This window comes from Rhinatrema bivittatum, chromosome 3 (genome assembly GCF_901001135.1).
Source record: "Rhinatrema bivittatum chromosome 3, aRhiBiv1.1, whole genome shotgun sequence".
Lineage (NCBI taxonomy): Eukaryota > Metazoa > Chordata > Amphibia > Gymnophiona > Rhinatrematidae > Rhinatrema > Rhinatrema bivittatum.
Window position 1 is genome coordinate 518,866,922 of NC_042617.1, and position 15,890 is coordinate 518,882,811.

A 15,890-nucleotide genomic window follows, 5' to 3' on the forward strand; every position below is an offset into this window, starting at 1 on the left:
CAAGTCTGCCAAAGTTCTCATTTGAACCAACAAAGCCCAGACCATCACCCGGCACAATGGCATACAGAGAACTTGGGAGCAGGGGTCTCATCGGCATAGAGAGGTGAAAGCTCAACTGAAAGCAAAAATATCATCTTGGAAAAAATATCATCTTGGAAAAAATATCAGCAGCAAACTGGCAGAGGGGCACCGAGTCCAATAGCGATAACTGAAATGGAGCAGAGGTTAATGGAGCGAGTGGGACCGGACGTTTTTGAAGGCTTGGAGCCGCGTCTGGACACCTCACACGTCGTGGCTGGTAAGTTCTCCTGAGCCATAAAGGCCCACACAGCAACTGCTAGACACATACTGTGTCTTAAACTATGTGTTTTAGCCATTCACAAGGAATGACCCAAACACAGTAGTGAAACCCACACAGAAATTGGCATTAGATGATCACTTTCAAATCCAACAAAGTGCTCCTCTGATGCCAAAAACATTTTAAGGTTGTGCAGCCATATGTACTTATTTGTTGTTTTTCTTTTTGTGTTATGTTTCCACAGCTCGCCTGCAAGAACGTCCTGGTCCCAGCCATGAATGGCCAGGACCCAGCTGGCAAGGGCCAGGGACCAGCTGGGATGCTCCTGGGACGAGCCAGCCCATACCATTAATGCAGCGGCCCTTGCTCTTGGATGCTGAGACGCAGTACAAGGAGGAGGAGGAGCAGCAGCACACACCACAGCAATCGCCAACATTCAGAAGCCTGAATGTGTCGCTAGATCTTGAGGCTTTAATGCCAGACCCAGTAGGCTGGAGACCTCCAACAGCACCCCAAGGCACTCTGGCAGCAGCCCAGGTGTGCCCGTATTGATGCCTCATGCCCCATCACCCCCATGTGGCCTGGAACCACTACCAGCATCAGCTCCGGCAACATCACCCCCATCAGCCCCAGCACCACCACCTGCAGCACCCGCACAGGATCCAGCTGCTCCAATCTCGTCCTCCGAATCAAAGCTCTTGCGAGGAGAAATACGCCTGCCTGTGCAGAGTCTTACACAGGCGAAATCGCATCATGCAGCACAGTGTAGCAGCTTGTTTGCAGGATGGAAACACTATTACTGCAGCCATAAGCACTCTCACTAATATCAGGACCCAAATCTTGGAGCGGATGCCGTACCCCACCTCTGAATCTTCATCCCTTGCATCAACACCCTGCAGCAGTCCATCACAGGGACGAGGCCGCAGGGGTCGGCCCTCTAAATCAATGCCGCCTCCAAGACGCAAGGGACCATGTGTCAAGGGCCATGAGAACCCAGGGCATGGGAAATAATGGCCGTGAAGGCCATATTTTCTCCAGATGGAAGAAAGTGGATCAGCGTTTGGTCATCACTTCCCATCTGCTCCAAGTGCTGGCTGCGTGCTGCGGGGTGTCATCTCTTCTCATCTGCTCCAAGTGCTGGCTGCGTGCTGCGGGGTGTCATCTCTTCTCATCTGCTCCAAGTGCTGGCTGCGTGCTGCGGGGTGTCATCTCTTCTCATCTGCTCCAAGTGCTGGCTGCGTGCTGCGGGGTGTCATCTCTTCTCATCTGCTCCAAGTGCTGGCTGCGTGCTGCGGGGTGTCATCTCTTCCATCTGCTCCAAGTGCTGGCTGCGTGCTGCGGGGTGTCATCTCTTCTCATCTGCTCCAAGTGCTGGCTGCGTGCTGCGGGGTGTCATCTCTTCCCATCTGCTCCAAGTGCTGGCTGCGTGCTGCGGGGTGTCATCTCTTCCCATCTGCTCCAAGTGCTGGCTGCGTGCTGCGGGGTGTCATCTCTTCTCATCTGCTCCAAGTGCTGGCTGCGTGCTGCGGGGTGTCATCTCTTCTCATCTGCTCCAAGTGCTGGCTGCGTGCTGCGGGGTGTCATCTCTTCTCATCTGCTCCAAGTGCTGGCTGCGTGCTGCGGGGTGTCATCTCTTCCCATCTGCTCCAAGTGCTGGCTGCGTGCTGCGGGGTGTCATCTCTTCTCATCTGCTCCAAGTGCTGGCTGCGTGCTGCGGGGTGTCATCTCTTCTCATCTGCTCCAAGTGCTGGCTGCGTGCTGCGGGGTGTCATCTCTTCTCATCTGCTCCAAGTGCTGGCTGCCTGCTGCGGGGTGTCATCTCTTCCCATCTGCTCCAAGTGCTGGCTGCGTGCTGCGGGGTGTCATCTCTTCCCATCTGCTCCAAGTGCTGGCTGCGTGCTGCGGGGTGTCATCTCTTCCCATCTGCTCCAAGTGCTGGCTGCGTGCTGCGGGGTGTCATCTCTTCCCATCTGCTCCAAGTGCTGGCTGCGTGCTGCGGGGTGTCATCTCTTCTCATCTGCTCCAAGTGCTGGCTGCGTGCTGCGGGGTGTCATCTCTTCCCATCTGCTCCAAGTGCTGGCTGCGTGCTGCGGGGTGTCATCTCTTCCCATCTGCTCCAAGTGCTGGCTGCGTGCTGCGGGGTGTCATCTCTTCCCATCTGCTCCAAGTGCTGGCTGCGTGCTGCGGGGTGTCATCTCTTCTCATCTGCTCCAAGTGCTGGCTGCGTGCTGCGGGGTGTCATCTCTTCCCATCTGCTCCAAGTGCTGGCTGCGTGCTGCGGGGTGTCATCTCTTCTCATCTGCTCCAAGTGCTGGCTGCGTGCTGCGGGGTGTCATCTCTTCTTATCTGCTCCAAGTGCTGGCTGCCTGCTGCGGGGTGTCATCTCTTCCCATCTGCTCCAAGTGCTGGCAGCGTGCTGCGGGGTGTCATCTCTTCTCATCTGCTCCAAGTGCTGGCTGCGTGCTGCGGGGTGTCATCGCTTCCCATCTGCTCCAAGTGCTGGCTGCGTGCTGCGGGGTGTCATCGCTTCCCATCTGCTCCAAGTGCTGGCTGCGTGCTGCGGGGTGTCATCTCTTCCCATCTGCTCCAAGTGCTGGCTGCGTGCTGCGGGGTGTCATCTCTTCCCATCTGCTCCAAGTGCTGGCTGCGTGCTGCGGGGTGTCATCTCTTCCCATCTGCTCCAAGTGCTGGCTGCGTGCTGCGGGGTGTCATCTCTTCCCATCTGCTCCAAGTGCTGGCTGCGTGCTGCGGGGTGTCATCTCTTCCCATCTGCTCCAAGTGCTGGCTGCGTGCTGCGGGGTGTCATCTCTTCTCATCTGCTCCAAGTGCTGGCTGCGTGCTGCGGGGTGTCATCTCTTCCCATCTGCTCCAAGTGCTGGCTGCGTGCTGCGGGGTGTCATCTCTTCCCATCTGCTCCAAGTGCTGGGTGCGTGCTGCGGGGTGTCATCTCTTCTCATCTGCTCCAAGTGCTGGCTGCGTGCTGCGGGGTGTCATCTCTTCTCATCTGCTCCAAGTGCTGGCTGCGTGCTGCGGGGTGTCATCTCTTCTCATCTGCTCCAAGTGCTGGCTGCGTGCTGCGGGGTGTCATCTCTTCCCATCTGCTCCAAGTGCTGGCTGCGTGCTGCGGGGTGTCATCTCTTCCCATCTGCTCCAAGTGCTGGCTGCGTGCTGCGGGGTGTCATCTCTTCCCATCTGCTCCAAGTGCTGGCTGCGTGCTGCGGGGTGTCATCGCTTCCCATCTGCTCCAAGTGCTGGCTGCGTGCTGCGGGGTGTCATCTCTTCTCATCTGCTCCAAGTGCTGGCTGCCTGCTGCGGGGTGTCATCTCTTCCCATCTGCTCCAAGTGCTGGCTGCGTGCTGCGGGGTGTCATCTCTTCCCATCTGCTCCAAGTGCTGGCTGCGTGCTGCGGGGTGTCATCTCTTCTCATCTGCTCCAAGTGCTGGCTGCCTGCTGCGGGGTGTCATCTCTTCCCATCTGCTCCAAGTGCTGGCTGCGTGCTGCGGGGTGTCATCTCTTCCCACCTGCTCCAAGTGCTGGCTGCGTGCTGCGGGGTGTCATCTCTTCCCATCTGCTCCAAGTGCTGGCTGCGTGCTGCGGGGTGTCATCTCTTCCCATCTGCTCCAAGTGCTGGCTGCGTGCTGCGGGGTGTCATCGCTTCCCATCTGCTCCAAGTGCTGGCTGCGTGCTGCGGGGTGTCATCTCTTCTCATCTGCTCCAAGTGCTGGCTGCGTGCTGCGGGGTGTCATCTCTTCCCATCTGCTCCAAGTGCTGGCTGCGTGCTGCGGGGTGTCATCGCTTCCCATCTGCTCCAAGTGCTGGCTGCGTGCTGCGGGGTGTCATCTCTTCCCATCTGCTCCAAGTGCTGGCTGCGTGCTGCGGGGTGTCATCTCTTCCCATCTGCTCCAAGTGCTGGCTGCGTGCTGCGGGGTGTCATCTCTTCCCATCTGCTCCAAGTGCTGGCTGCGTGCTGCGGGGTGTCATCTCTTCTCATCTGCTCCAAGTGCTGGCTGCGTGCTGCGGGGTGTCATCTCTTCCCATCTGCTCCAAGTGCTGGCTGCAGGCTGCGGGGTGTCATCTCTTCCCATCTGCTCCAAGTGCTGGGTGCGTGCTGCGGGGTGTCATCTCTTCTCATCTGCTCCAAGTGCTGGCTGCGTGCTGCGGGGTGTCATCTCTTCCCATCTGCTCCAAGTGCTGGCTGCGTGCTGCGGGGTGTCATCTCTTCCCATCTGCTCCAAGTGCTGGGTGCGTGCTGCGCTGTGTCATCTCTTCTCATCTGCTCCAAGTGCTGGCTGCGTGCTGCGGGGTGTCATCGCTTCCCATCTGCTCCAAGTGCTGGCTGCGTGCTGCGGGGTGTCATCGCTTCCATTCTGCTCCAAGTGCTGGCTGCGTGCTGCGGGGTGTCATCTCTTCCCATCTGCTCCAAGTGCTGGCTGCGTGCTGCGGGGTGTCATCTCTTCCCATCTGCTCCAAGTGCTGGCTGCGTGCTGCGGGGTGTCATCTCTTCCCATCTGCTCCAAGTGCTGGCTGCGTGCTGCGGGGTGTCATCTCTTCCCATCTGCTCCAAGTGCTGGCTGCGTGCTGCGGGGTGTCATCTCTTCCCATCTGCTCCAAGTGCTGGCTGCGTGCTGCGGGGTGTCATCTCTTCTCATCTGCTCCAAGTGCTGGCTGCGTGCTGCGGGGTGTCATCTCTTCTCATCTGCTCCAAGTGCTGGCTGCGTGCTGCGGGGTGTCATCTCTTCCCATCTGCTCCAAGTGCTGGCTGCAGGCTGCGGGGTGTCATCTCTTCCCATCTGCTCCAAGTGCTGGGTGCGTGCTGCGGGGTGTCATCTCTTCTCATCTGCTCCAAGTGCTGGCTGCGTGCTGCGGGGTGTCATCTCTTCTCATCTGCTCCAAGTACTGGCTGCGTGCTGCGGGGTGTCATCTCTTCTCATCTGCTCCAAGTGCTGGCTGCGTGCTGCGGGGTGTCATCTCTTCTCATCTGCTCCAAGTGCTGGCTGCGTGCTGCGGGGTGTCATCTCTTCTCATCTGCTCCAAGTGCTGGCTGCGTGCTGCGGGGTGTCATCTCTTCTCATCTGCTCCAAGTGCTGGCTGCGTGCTGCGGGGTGTCATCTCTTCTCATCTGCTCCAAGTGCTGGCTGCGTGCTGCGGGGTGTCATCTCTTCTCATCTGCTCCAAGTGCTGGCTGCGTGCTGCGGGGTGTCATCTCTTCCCATCTGCTCCAAGTGCTGGCTGCGTGCTGCGGGGTGTCATCTCTTCCCATCTGCTCCAAGTGCTGGCTGCGTGCTGCGGGGTGTCATCTCTTCTCATCTGCTCCAAGTGCTGGCTGCGTGCTGCGGGGTGTCATCTCTTCCCATCTGCTCCAAGTGCTGGCTGCGTGCTGCGGGGTGTCATCTCTTCCCATCTGCTCCAAGTGCTGGCTGCGTGCTGCGGGGTGTCATCTCTTCTCATCTGCTCCAAGTGCTGGCTGCGTGCTGCGGGGTGTCATCTCTTCCCATCTGCTCCAAGTGCTGGCTGCGTGCTGCGGGGTGTCATCTCTTCCCATCTGCTCCAAGTGCTGGCTGCGTGCTGCGGGGTGTCATCTCTTCTCATCTGCTCCAAGTGCTGGCTGCGTGCTGCGGGGTGTCATCTCTTCTCATCTGCTCCAAGTGCTGGCTGCGTGCTGCGGGGTGTCATCTCTTCTCATCTGCTCCAAGTGCTGGCTGCGTGCTGCGGGGTGTCATCTCTTCTCATCTGCTCCAAGTGCTGGCTGCGTGCTGCGGGGTGTCATCTCTTCTCATCTGCTCCAAGTGCTGGCTGCGTGCTGCGGGGTGTCATCTCTTCTCATCTGCTCCAAGTGCTGGCTGCGTGCTGCGGGGTGTCATCTCTTCCCATCTGCTCCAAGTGCTGGCTGCGTGCTGCGGGGTGTCATCTCTTCTCATCTGCTCCAAGTGCTGGCTGCGTGCTATGGGATGTCTCTTCTCATCTGCTCCAAGTACTGGCCGCATGCGGGGTGTCATCTCTTCTCATCTGCTCCAAGTGCTGGCTGCAGGCTGCGGGGTGTCATCTCTTCTCATCTGCTCCAAGTACTGGCCGCATGCGGGGTGTCATCTCTTCCCATCTGCTCCAAGTGCTGGCTGCGTGCTGCGGGGTGTCATCTCTTCCCATCTGCTCCAAGTGCTGGCTGCGTGCTGCGGGGGTGTCATCTCTTCTCATCTGCTCCAAGTGCTGGCTGCGTGCTGCGGGGTGTCATCTCTTCTTATCTGCTCCAAGTGCTGGCTGCCTGCTGCGGGGTGTCATCTCTTCTCATCTGCTCCAAGTGCTGGCTGCGTGCTGCGGGGTGTCATCGCTTCCCATCTGCTCCAAGTGCTGGCTGCGTGCTGCGGGGTGTCATCGCTTCCCATCTGCTCCAAGTGCTGGCTGCGTGCTGCGGGGTGTCATCTCTTCCCATCTGCTCCAAGTGCTGGCTGCGTGCTGCGGGGTGTCATCTCTTCCCATCTGCTCCAAGTGCTGGCTGCGTGCTGCGCGGTGTCATCTCTTCCCATCTGCTCCAAGTGCTGGCTGCGTGCTGCGGGGTGTCATCTCTTCCCATCTGCTCCAAGTGCTGGCTGCGTGCTGCGGGGTGTCATCTCTTCCCATCTGCTCCAAGTGCTGGCTGCGTGCTGCGGGGTGTCATCTCTTCTCATCTGCTCCAAGTGCTGGCTGCGTGCTGCGGGGTGTCATCTCTTCCCATCTGCTCCAAGTGCTGGCTGCAGGCTGCGGGGTGTCATCTCTTCCCATCTGCTCCAAGTGCTGGGTGCGTGCTGCGGGGTGTCATCTCTTCTCATCTGCTCCAAGTGCTGGCTGCGTGCTGCGGGGTGTCATCTCTTCTCATCTGCTCCAAGTGCTGGCTGCGTGCTGCGGGGTGTCATCTCTTCTCATCTGCTCCAAGTACTGGCTGCGTGCTGCGGGGTGTCATCTCTTCTCATCTGCTCCAAGTGCTGGCTGCGTGCTGCGGGGTGTCATCTCTTCTCATCTGCTCCAAGTGCTGGCTGCGTGCTGCGGGGTGTCATCTCTTCTCATCTGCTCCAAGTGCTGGCTGCGTGCTGCGGGGTGTCATCTCTTCTCATCTGCTCCAAGTGCTGGCTGCGTGCTGCGGGGTGTCATCTCTTCTCATCTGCTCCAAGTGCTGGCTGCGTGCTGCGGGGTGTCATCTCTTCCCATCTGCTCCAAGTGCTGGCTGCGTGCTGCGGGGTGTCATCTCTTCTCATCTGCTCCAAGTGCTGGCTGCGTGCTGCGGGGTGTCATCTCTTCCCATCTGCTCCAAGTGCTGGCTGCGTGCTGCGGGGTGTCATCTCTTCTCATCTGCTCCAAGTGCTGGCTGCGTGCTGCGGGGTGTCATCTCTTCTCATCTGCTCCAAGTGCTGGCTGCGTGCTGCGGGGTGTCATCTCTTCTCATCTGCTCCAAGTGCTGGCTGCGTGCTGCGGGGTGTCATCTCTTCTCATCTGCTCCAAGTGCTGGCTGCGTGCTGCGGGGTGTCATCTCTTCTCATCTGCTCCAAGTGCTGGCTGCGTGCTGCGGGGTGTCATCTCTTCTCATCTGCTCCAAGTGCTGGCTGCGTGCTGCGGGGTGTCATCTCTTCCCATCTGCTCCAAGTGCTGGCTGCGTGCTGCGGGGTGTCATCTCTTCTCATCTGCTCCAAGTGCTGGCTGCGTGCTATGGGATGTCTCTTCTCATCTGCTCCAAGTACTGGCCGCATGCGGGGTGTCATCTCTTCTCATCTGCTCCAAGTGCTGGCTGCAGGCTGCGGGGTGTCATCTCTTCCCATCTGCTCCAAGTGCTGGCTGCGTGCTGCGGGGTGTCATCTCTTCTCATCTGCTCCAAGTGCTGGCTGCGTGCTGCGGGGTGTCATCTCTTCCCATCTGCTCCAAGTGCTGGCTGCGTGCTGCGGGGTGTCATCTCTTCTCATCTGCTCCAAGTACTGGCCGCATGCGGGGTGTCATCTCTTCCCATCTGCTCCAAGTGCTGGCTGCGTGCTGCGGGGTGTCATCTCTTCCCATCTGCTCCAAGTGCTGGCTGCGTGCTGCGGGGTGTCATCGCTTCCCATCTGCTCCAAGTGCTGGCTGCGTGCTGCGGGGTGTCATCTCTTCTCATCTGCTCCAAGTGCTGGCTGCGTGCTGTGGGGTGTCATCTCTTCTCATCTGCTCCAAGTGCTGGCTGCGTGCTGCGGGGTGTCATCTCTTCTCATCTGCTCCAAGTGCTGGCTGCCTGCTGCGGGGTGTCATCTCTTCCCATCTGCTCCAAGTGCTGGCTGCGTGCTGCGGGGTGTCATCTCTTCTCATCTGCTCCAAGTGCTGGCTGCGTGCTGCGGGGTGTCATCTCTTCTCATCTGCTCCAAGTGCTGGCTGCGTGCTGCGGGGTGTCATCGCTTCTCATCTGCTCCAAGTGCTGGCTGCGTGCTGCGGGGTGTCATCTCTTCCCATCTGCTCCAAGTGCTGGCTGCGTGCTGCGGGGTGTCATCGCTTCCCATCTGCTCCAAGTGCTGGCTGCGTGCTGCGGGGTGTCATCTCTTCTCATCTGCTCCAAATGCTGGCTGCGTGCTGCGGGGTGTCATCTCTTCTCATCTGCTCCAAGTGCTGGCTGCGTGCTGCGGGGTGTCATCTCTTCCCATCTGCTCCAAGTGCTGGCTGCGTGCTGCGGGGTGTCATCTCTTCTCATCTGCTCCAAGTGCTGGCTGCGTGCTGCGGGGTGTCATCTCTTCCCATCTGCTCCAAGTGCTGGCTGCGTGCTGCGGGGTGTCATCTCTTCCCATCTGCTCCAAGTGCTGGCTGCGTGCTGCGGGGTGTCATCTCTTCTCATCTGCTCCAAGTGCTGGCTGCGTGCTGCGGGGTGTCATCTCTTCCCATCTGCTCCAAGTGCTGGCTGCAGGCTGCGGGGTGTCATCTCTTCCCATCTGCTCCAAGTGCTGGGTGCGTGCTGCGGGGTGTCATCTCTTCTCATCTGCTCCAAGTGCTGGCTGCGTGCTGCGGGGTGTCATCTCTTCTCATCTGCTCCAAGTGCTGGCTGCGTGCTGCGGGGTGTCATCTCTTCTCATCTGCTCCAAGTACTGGCTGCGTGCTGCGGGGTGTCATCTCTTCTCATCTGCTCCAAGTGCTGGCTGCGTGCTGCGGGGTGTCATCTCTTCTCATCTGCTCCAAGTGCTGGCTGCGTGCTGCGGGGTGTCATCTCTTCTCATCTGCTCCAAGTGCTGGCTGCGTGCTGCGGGGTGTCATCTCTTCTCATCTGCTCCAAGTGCTGGCTGCGTGCTGCGGGGTGTCATCTCTTCTCATCTGCTCCAAGTGCTGGCTGCGTGCTGCGGGGTGTCATCTCTTCTCATCTGCTCCAAGTGCTGGCTGCGTGCTGCGGGGTGTCATCTCTTCTCATCTGCTCCAAGTGCTGGCTGCGTGCTGCGGGGTGTCATCTCTTCTCATCTGCTCCAAGTGCTGGCTGCGTGCTGCGGGGTGTCATCTCTTCTCATCTGCTCCAAGTGCTGGCTGCGTGCTGCGGGGTGTCATCTCTTCTCATCTGCTCCAAGTGCTGGCTGCGTGCTGCGGGGTGTCATCTCTTCCCATCTGCTCCAAGTGCTGGCTGCGTGCTGCGGGGTGTCATCTCTTCTCATCTGCTCCAAGTGCTGGCTGCATGCTATGGGATGTCTCTTCTCATCTGCTCCAAGTACTGGCCGCATGCGGGGTGTCATCTCTTCTCATCTGCTCCAAGTGCTGGCTGCAGGCTGCGGGGTGTCATCTCTTCCCATCTGCTCCAAGTGCTGGCTGCGTGCTGCGGGGTGTCATCTCTTCTCATCTGCTCCAAGTGCTGGCTGCATGCGGGGTGTCATCTCTTCTCATCTGCTCTAAGTGCTGCTTCCATGCTGCTGTGTCTCATCTCCTGCTTCCATGCTGCTGTGTCTCGTCCTGGGTCTCCTGCCTCCATGCTGCTTTGTCTTGTGCTTCTCCTTCAGTGCTGTTGCTAGACCTTGTGGTTGTTCTCCTGCTGCCTACATGCTGCAATTTGCTGCCGTGGCCCTTAGGCTGTCCCCTATCAGTGCACTCTTTCAACATGGACTGTCTGGGGCCTTGGCCTTTGCACACATTGTACTGCATAATGTACCTGTCACGTTACAGCAGTACACAACCTTTAGGGGTGCCACTTCCTGTTTCTAGATATTCTTAGGGGTGGATTTTCAGAGCCCTGCTCGCCTAAATCCGCCCGGATTTGGGCGGATTTAGGCGAGCAGGGCCCTGCGCGCCGGTGAGCCTATTTTACATAGGCCTACCGGCGCGCGCAGAGCCCCGGGACTCGGGTAAGTCCCGGGGTTCTCCGAGGGGGCGTGTCGGGGGCATATCGGGGGGCGGGCCCGGTCATCGCGGCGTTTTGGGGGCGGGTACGGGGGCGTGGCTACGGCCCGGGGTGGTCCAGGGGCGTGGCCGCGCCCTCCGTACCCGCTCCCAGGTCACGTCCCGGCGCGCAAGAGGCCCGCTGGCGCGCGGGGATTTACGCCTCCCTCCGGGAGGCGTAAATCCCCCGACAAAGGTAAGGGGGGGGCTTAGACAGGGCCGGGTGGGTGGGTTAGGTAGGGGAAGGGAGGGGAAGGTGAGGGGAGGGCAAAAGGAAGTTCCCTCCGAGGCCGCTCCGATTTCGGAGCGGCCTCGGAGGGAATGGGGGTAGGCTGCGCGGCTCGGCGCGCGCCGGCTATACAAAATCAATAGCCTTGTGCGCGCCGATCCAGGTTTTTAGCAGATACGCGCAGCTCCGCGCGTATCTACTAAAATCCAGCTTACTTTTGCTTGCGCCTGATGCGCCAGCAAAAGTAGGCCAATTCGCGCTATTTGAAAATCTACCCCTTAGTATAGTCATGAATCTGCTATATGGATAGCATGTTGTACCTGTATATATCATTCTGCTGTTAGCATGTATTTTTGGACAGGTTTACAATGAATGTGCTGTTCAGAAAACTTGTATACTTTGCTGCTATTTCTTCTCTTGTCCTTGCAGATTGTGGTTACTTAAGACATTGCCATTATTGTCAGCAGTGCAATACCTGACTTCGGTAATAAACTACTCATGGCTTGGAAATGGATACTTGCTGTTGCTCTCCTTTCATTGTGTTTGTTTATTGTTAAGGGTTGCAAAGGACATAAGTTTGCTTTCCACATGACCTTTCCTGCTACAACTGGCAGTTATATTCACAATGTTCAGTTTTGTAGCAAGCAAGACCATATGGCCCATGGTATTTTAAACTTTGGTATGTGTATGTCTTTACAGCTAAGATGCACAGATCAATGAGAAGGGCCTTACTGTGGCCATTGACTTCTGCCTCTGGATGCCTCCATTACAATTCATACTGTTACGTGAATGTTGTTTCCATTCTCCTGTTTGTGACACAGCTGTGTAGCTTAAACGGCAACACTTTATATAGTGTGCATTTACAGGCTGGGTGTTAAAAGCAATGAACGTGGAGTGTCAAGGTACCTGGTGGTCCAGTGGGGGTCCCGGGAGCGATCTCCCGCGATCTCCCGCTCCGGGCCGTCCTCTGGCTCTCAGGCCATCGGCTGCCACTAATCAAAATGGCGCCGATGGCCCTTTGCCCTTACCGTGTGACAAGGTATCCGTGCCATTGGCCGGATCCTGTCACATGGTAGGAGCACTGGATGGCGCCATCTTGTGCTCCTACCATGTGACAGGGGCTGACCAATGGCACCGGTAGCCCCTGTGACATAGTAAGGGCAAAGGCTATCGGCGCCATTTTGATTACTGGCAGCCGATGGCCCAAGTGCAGGAGATCGCTCCTGGACCCCTGCTGGACCACCAGGTACCTGTAAAAAGTTTTTTGGGGGGTCGGGAGGGTGGGGGAAACTAAAGGGTTGCTTTTAAAGGGTCGGGGTGGGTTTTTTGTTTATCGGCTGGGGTGCAGCCGATAAACAAAACGCGAGTGGGCCCGATGGGAAAAGACCCACATGTGAATCGGAACCGGAATCCGAACCGATTCCGGTTCCGATTCACATCTCTAATTCAGGGTGCTCTTCTTTCTTTGTCTAGAAACTAGTATTCAGGAATACAGCAGAGATGAGGTGCCTCAGAAAGTCAGTGCATAATACTACATACATCGGTGAGGCATGAAGTGACGAAAACATTATAATGCAAGTTGATAAATGACCCGGTTAGATTGTGAGCCCTCTGGGGACAGAGAAATAACTACAGTACCTGAATGTAATCTGCTTTGAAGTGCCACAAGGTGGAATATAAAAATCTGATAAATAAAAATATTGGCTCCCTCATGAAGGCAAGAAGAAACTGTGTAAGAAGCAGCATCATACAGGGGAGGATTAGTCTTGTCTGTTTATATTTTACCTACATAGACCCATACCTGAAGGGGTTTAAGGTTTTCTTGAAAATCTTAATTATAATAAGAGTTAAAATGCCTCTTCTTTCATTCAAACAAGATCCAATGATGTTTTCCAATTAAATATTCTAAAACATATTTCCAATTATCCCTGGGTTGGACTTCCTGGCAACATATTTTTAACCATTAGACTGCATGAAAGGCTTCCAAACAGGATAGAAAAGAAAAAACACTGTTAAAATTACTAACTAACTGGAGCTGAGTAAACTCAGACATAAGGATCACACAGGCAAATGTGGTCAAATATATAAAATATGTATGTATTTTGTAGTACTTTAAAAATTTTCAATAATCAGTTTCTGGTGAATTTTGATAGGGTAAATTCCAGGGCCTTGGTCGTCTTTCACACAAACTTTGAACATAATCTGGCCATGTTAACAAAAGTTAGCTTGCCTCCAGAAGAACGGGTGAATTTATTTATTGTTCAAATTTAATTTGTCACTGTATCAAAAAATACTTACAACAATATACGATAGAATTCATAACTAAACAATATACAGCAGTAATGCAACAAATGAAACAAATAAGAATTACCCATGTGATAAATACAATAGTACAAATAAATTACAATAACTGGTAAATAATTTTAAATTGTGATTTGATTTTAACTTAGCAAAAATTTAATTTGGTCATCCAATAACTGACTGGTAAATTTATAAACAGTATAAAATTAACATAAATTAATCATCCCTAACAATCTCTTAATAAAACTCTCCCTCCCAAATAGCTGTTATGACTTGGGAGGTGGACTCTTGATCCGACGTAGTGTATCAATGTTCTATCGTCGGAAGGCAAGGTCAACTCAGAAGATCTTGAGAGGCGGACGAGGGCAATCTGGATGCTGGCGCCTCCAGCAGGTCGTGTGATTCAGGTAGCTGATGCCTCTCGCAGGTCGTACGATTCAAAGGCTGAGCTGGCGCCTCCAGCAGGTCAATACAGATAGTCCAGGGTTGGCCAGGGGAACAAGAACTCAAGGATACTCCGCAGCCAGTCCGGGAATCAAGAACCAAAGGATACTCCGCAGCCAGTCCGGGAATCAAGAACCAAAGGATACTTCGCAGCCAGTCCAGGGATCAGGAACCAAAGGATACTCCGCAGCCAGTCCAGGGATCAAGAACCAGAAGATACTCTGCAGCCAGTGCGGGGATCAGGTACCAAGGAAGAACAGCAGCCAGTCCGGGAGTCAAGCATGGGAGGTCAATCGCAGGAACGGAGTACAGGCACAAGACCACAGGAGCCAAGAAGCCAAGGCAAGGTCTGAAGGCACAGCCCTTGCCTTAAATATCTCCCCGAAGATGGAGCCTACAGGAAGGAGCCCAACCTATTTCCTGTAGAGGCTCCTTTAATTCCAGGCTACTGCCGCGCGCGTGGCCCTAGGGAACACCAGGGGGCGGAGCTAGCCGCATGGAGAGGACGCCGTAGCCATGCTGGTAAGCAGCAGTCACTGCTGCAGGAAAAGCCCGCCGACGCCGGACCTCAACATCGGCGGTTCGGCCCACCGCACCGGTGAGTGACTGGCCCCGGTCGTGGCTTGCCACGGCCGGCGGCCATAACACAGCAGGCCAATCTCACATTGCCAAATAATTTTGCAACCTAAACAGCCCATCTTCAAGGTAATTCAATGACAGCTCTCATGTGTTGATAAATAAAGAAGGTAAAACCATGGGTGACTTTCCATAGATTTAGTAAATCAGGAAATACAATTATGGAAATGCAGAAGCAAACAGCACTCTTCATCAATTTCCTAAAAATGCAATAGTCCTGTATCTTTCTGTTTGATTGACCCAAGGAGTCCCATAGCTTAGAGAAGAGCTTTCCAAACTGTGTGTCGCGACACATTAGTGTGTTGCCTGCAGTGGAAAGGTGTGTCGCCTGGTCCACATAGCAACAGGCCAGCGGAAGCAGGGAACTACAGCAGGAAGATCGGCGGGGCCATGGTGGAGCTTACCTCACACGGCCCGAAGAAAAGGGTCCGGTTCACTCCTCCTCCTTCCTGCCTGCCCCGGAAGAAAAATGTTGCCGAAGCCACGCGGGCAGGAAGAAGGAGGAGCATCTGCCATGTAGAGAAGAGCAGTGTTAATGAGCCGCCACATATCCCATGTTGCAGTGGCCTGAGAGGAGGAGGAAACCCGTTAGCAGGGCCGCTGCAGATTCCACATCGCAGCAGCTCAAGAAGAGGAGGAAACTCGGTAGCAGGGCCACTGCAGATTCCACATCGCAGCAGCTCAAGAAGAGGAGGAAACTCGGTAGCAGGGCCCTGTGAGAATGAGAACCTGATTGTGTGTTTGAGGGAAGAAGACAGTGGAGAGAAAAGAAATAGAAAAAAAAAGACCCTGTAAATGGAATTGGCAAAAAAACAAGAAAGGGAAGGTAGAAAAAAAAGCCTGTGACCAATCGATTAGAAAACTAAGATCAGACAGCAAAGGTAAAAAAAAATATTTTTTAGTGATTGGCATATGTTATCTTTGGGAATGTGCAAGAGTAGCACTTTCTCTATGCCGATCTTGCAATGTACGAGATCGGCATGGAGGAAGTGGAAGCCCGCAAATATTTAATACCGCGGGGCTTGCAGCAGAATGGGCTTCAGTGCCAGTAGCAGCAATCAGCACCTCCCCAAATATCCACATGGCAGCAGTAGCAGAGGAATGAGAGAGGCTCTGAGGTTGCTGGCAAAAGAAAGAGAGGGGGGGTATGCCTTCAGTGTGTGCAAGTGTATGAATAGGAGTCTGCCTGGGGGTGTATGTGTGTGAATGCATGGGTGCCTGCCGGTGTATGTGTGTGAATGCATGGGTGCCTGCCTGAGAATGTGTCTGTGTATGAGAATGAATGGGTGTCTTCCTGGGGTTTGTGTGAGAATAAGTGCCTGCCTGTGTGTGTGGTGTATGTGTGTGTGAGAATAAATTGGTGCCTGCCTGCCTGCCTGGGGGTCTGTGTGTGTGTGTGTGAGAATAAATGTGTGTATGCCTGGAGGGTGGGGAGGAAGCGGTGTGAGAATGAATTGGAGCTGCCTGGGGGACAGTGTGGGTGTAACATTATGGAATCCACAAAAATGTATGTATATATTTAAGGAAACATACATAAATTGTTGAAATACGTTTTGTTCGTTTAACCTTTAACCTCTGGTTTGCTAGTAGACTGAATTACTGTGTCTTGAAATTATGTTTGTCTAAAAAGTGTGTCACCAACATGAAAAGTTT

General features: G+C 55.2%; 1 protein-coding gene across 1 annotated transcript in view; it reads left to right on the top strand.

The window, feature by feature from the left end:
• SCARA5 (scavenger receptor class A member 5) overlaps positions 1-15,890 on the top strand; it is a 590,798-nt gene that overhangs the window by 302,390 nt on the left and 272,518 nt on the right. The window lies entirely within an intron of this gene.